The sequence below is a fragment of the Pholcus phalangioides genome, unplaced genomic scaffold (genome assembly GCF_987345545.1).
Source record: "Pholcus phalangioides strain wild (caught in Gottingen) unplaced genomic scaffold, Ppha-v1.0 ptg000039l_1, whole genome shotgun sequence".
Classification (NCBI taxonomy): domain Eukaryota; kingdom Metazoa; phylum Arthropoda; class Arachnida; order Araneae; family Pholcidae; genus Pholcus; species Pholcus phalangioides.
This window is the reverse complement of record NW_028301625.1, coordinates 2,955,002-2,959,356: the sequence shown is the minus strand read 5'-3', so window position 1 is coordinate 2,959,356 and position 4,355 is coordinate 2,955,002. Positions and strand designations below refer to the sequence as shown.

Sequence of the window (4,355 nt, the reverse complement as noted above, 5' to 3'; positions counted from 1 at the left end):
TTTCCGATTTCCAATGCCCGTATTTTTCTCTAAAAAATATGGTCAGCCTAGTGAGAACAGGCTGGAAGTTTATGATGGAAATTGTATCGATCGATTGATCTTCTTTGGTCTGCAGCGCCATCTATAGAACACATTAGAAAACGCATTCAAATTTGAAAAGTGGGCGATTGTAAATTGTTGCAAAAAAAGCCAGAACTGGATGATAATAGGAAAAAAATAATAATAGTCATAATAAATTTTAACAATATGGGAATTCCGTATATTATTGCAACATCGGTTAATGTTGATAATGGAACTAAAATCTCACATCGAAATTAAAAGGTAGAGAAGAAGAAAAATGTTGATCGATTGCTGCTGCCATCTATCAGACAAAATGTGAGCGAAATATGTATAAAAGATAGAAACGTAACATTTGTAAACAGTTTATAGATAACAATATTTTTGGAAACGTAAATTGTAATAAATAATATTTGTATCATAATATAAATACCGAATTTTGAATCTTCTTGAACATTAATAAATGTTAAAAATTTTCGTGAATACCACACATTTGTTGTTTTTTATACACTTCTCTTCGGTTTATACAAGGCTTTATGCAACTACAAGGCCATCCCTTGTATAATTGACTAATAATTCTAAACAATACTAGATAAATAACTATAGATAAATTCATAACATAGGTCAATAACATATGCTGGAAGTGTAATTTTTCGAACAAAGACAAGGTTAATTTAGTGTTAAACGGGGCGAACCCCGCGAGGCCTACCAACCTAAAAATTGAAAACGTTAAAAATGAAGCTAAAATCCTCCCTCCCCCCCCCCCCCACACGGAGGTTCTTAACCTATGGGCCTACGACCAAAACTTGGTAGCACAAATTCGCTTATTGTGCCACTTGTTTCAATAATTTCGGAAAAGAAACAGACCCACGGGTAGCAGAGTTTATCACGTTGGTGATTTTGCTTCATGGCGAGGAAGGCTTGACAAGTCGGAAAAAAAAATAATTTCCCAAGAGCCAAGCAGTGCCATCTTGATACATGGGCTCGGCACGGGTTCCTCACAAAATGAGATTTGGTTGGAATTTTCGAGAATTCGCTACCTATTTCAAGGTTTTTCTGAGGCCCAAGGGCAGGCCCATTGCCAGAAATTTTGTTCGGAGGGGGGACTTTCATTTCGAGGGGACCAAAGTGATAGAACAATAGATTTAGCCCTCTTTTTTCAGTCATTTTCTCATATTTCGGGGAACCAGACCCCCAAATTCCCCCCCCCCGGCTACGGCCTTGCCCAAGGGCCTCAAAATCACTTGGTTCGGGGCCCACGATCCTCTTGAGACGGCAATGGAGCCAAGAATACGCTTTTTCAGTGAAAAATGACCCAAACAATTTTATTTATGCTTTTCTAAGCCTCATGACCTTCTCCATAGGCGTCGAAACGTGGAGGCCGAGGCTATTTGAGACCTCCCCGCCCCCCCCCCCCAATAAATTTCAGGAGGGACTGAGCTTCCCCAATAATTAATGAATATACATGCAATGCTACCCTCTCCTGCGCATAGGCTCGAGTCCCGTATATACGGGACAACAGACCTACCAACTCTCAGACCCCCTCGATATTTTCATCATGTCTGACGCTCTGACCTACTCTCATGTTGGTGGAAATGCTCACATAAATTCTGGAAAGTTTGCGTGTTGACTCCAGGCTCTAATTTAGTCATCATACACAGAAAATTTCTGGCGCATACGCCGCCGATCTTTTTCAGTCGTCATGGAGACCTGGCGCCTGGGATTTATCAAACCCTGACCATGGCTAGAAGAGGTTAAGAACCCTTGTTCTGAGAAAGATCAACTCCAGACTTTTCTACCTGTTTTTTATATATATACATATAATGGACATTTTCACTATAAGAATTACCCAACTATGGGTAGCTGCATAAGAAATAACAAGTATAATTAAAGATGACTCACGCTATATCTTCAAGTCGAAGCCCCTTGAGCCTCGTGTGTAGAACGGCACACGTTTTTTGGTCTGAAGAGGTGACAGCTCTTCGTCTTCGGTCAAGTTTGACACCAGGAGGTAATTCGGGAACCAATAGACGTGGTGAACTTGAAGGAGCCCTCGATGTAGAGGGCCTCTCGTCATTTTCACTTTGGGTCGGCAACTGGGATCGTCTATTTAGATGTAAAATATGTGGCGATACATTCGGAGACGATCCCCGCCGGCGACTGTTCATGTGGCGGCTGCCAGCAGCCCCTATCATTTTGACTTCCTCCTGAAAAAAAAACCATCAAAATATGTAAAATAATTAAGTTATTAAAATTTTTATTATGCACTAAAATTATATAAACTGCACATTTTCCACATAAATTGCTCTTTTTTCGGCGGATTTGAATCGGCTCCTCGCTTGTTCAGATCTTGAACCTAAAAGTTGATTTAAAAAAAAAGTTGCTGCCGAAACCCGGGATCGAACCAGGGACCTTTAGATCTTCAGTCTAACGCTCTCCCAACTGAGCTATTTCGGCTACTGTCCGAGAAATCTTCGATTTTGATTCTAAGCGGCCTCGCTGAATAGCAAAATGGTTTTGATGTCAAATCGATATTATGTGACCACGGCCATAACCCTCACAAGCAGGGGCGTAGCCAGAAATTTCGTTCGGGGAAGGACCAAAGTGACAGAACAATAGATTTGGCCATCTTTTTCCCTTTTTTCGGTCATTTTCTCACATTTCGGGGGGGGGGGGGGACCAGACCCCCCAAGTCCCCCCCCCGCCCTGGCTACGCCCTTGCTCACAAGGGTGGGGGCTGCCAGCTCCCCAGCCCTGACGCCCGGGACGATCCTGATCATTTTTTTTTTTTGCTTTTTAACGCTATAAATACATCATAATGGGGCCCGTGAAAGTCTGGTCTGGGGCCCGCAAAAGATCCTAGCCTAAGGGGGCCCTGTTCCAGGATGTGGGAGCCATGCTCACGCTGGGGGAGGGGGGGCAGGAGGGCAACTGCCCCGAGTGGTAAAACTTGGAGGGCGGTAGTTTTGGGTGGGAACAAAGAACACCGTTACAAAATTATCGAATTTTAAAGTGGTAGAGGCGGCAAAATAACACAAAAATCCTAGTTACGGCCCTCGCTCCACGTCATGCAGCAGGATCCAAATACACAGACATTCAGCGGGCCCCTCTCTATTATAGATTTATAAATTTATAATATAGAAAAGCACAAAAATGATAAGAATGTTCTAAGGCCTCCGGGCTGGAGCCCTGTCAGATCCATTCTTGTCAGGGGTCCATGGACATATGGCTCTAACATCTTGTAGCAAGGTCCCCAGGCTGAGATCTCTTTCGGGCCTCTAGGCTAGACCCTGGGCGGGTCTTTTCGCGGGCCCTTTATAATGAATTTATATCGAGAAAAACAAAAAATTATAAGAATTTTCTTCGGACTGGAGTCCTGACAGCCCCACCTTTGTGGGGGTGGGGTCATGAGTACAAGCAAAGGCGTACAGAATTTTCCAGGGGAGTTTAATTTTTTTTTCTTCTCAAGGGGGTTTACGTTTTTACCTGAAAAATAACACTATAATCTCGGCTTGAGGGGGGTAAGAACTCCAAACCCCCCTTTACGTACACCAATGAGTACAAGTCTCCTATATCCCTATATTCTACAACAGGGTCCCGGCAAAATTTAATCACGTGGGCCCCATCTACAGTAACTACATAATAAACAAATAATGACTCATCCCAGAGTAGAGCCCCCCCCCCACCATGAGGGGGGGGCCTAGTTATTGTCTTTTAATTATTTGTCTAAAAATATACTAATGTTATAGTGTGAAATTAGATATTTTTACGGAATAACAACGAAAGTTTTATCAAAATTCTGATAAAAGCGGAAAATTGACTAGAAGCGTGAGACATTGTTTGTTAAAATATTTAATTCTGGACATTACAACTATATTGTTTGGGACGTGGTCCATGATGGACCAATTTTTTTTTCCTTTGCTTGTGATGCTTTCACGATAATGATTAATCATCTTAAAAGATTATCATGTCAAAATTTTTTGGGTAAAAAAAGATGTTTTTATTAAGTATTTTCGATCGGAAAATTAGCCTTTACCAACTTTTCTTGAAGCTGTAAATTAACTATAATGAGACGTTTATAGCAGATATATAACTTACTTTTTTCTACTTTTAAAACTTCTTTGGATTTTAGTTCGGACTTTCGCCTTTATTTTGAGATTAAAAAGTTGTTGTGGTACCATAATTAAAAACGTTTGGGAAATACAGGCCCGAGCAAGTTAATGCGGCTCCATACTTGAAAGCACAACAAAGACGGCCCTAACCTCATTTCCCCGAACTTCACTTCACTTCATCAAATC

The 4,355-nt window shown here is 41.5% G+C and overlaps 1 non-coding gene across 1 annotated transcript; it reads right to left on the bottom strand.

Moving 5' to 3' along the window:
* Positions 1-2,441: 2,441 nt before the first annotated feature.
* Positions 2,442-2,514, bottom strand: TRNAF-GAA (transfer RNA phenylalanine (anticodon GAA)). Its single transcript has one exon. It is a non-coding gene; the product is annotated as a tRNA-Phe (tRNA).
* Positions 2,515-4,355: the final 1,841 nt, after the last annotated feature.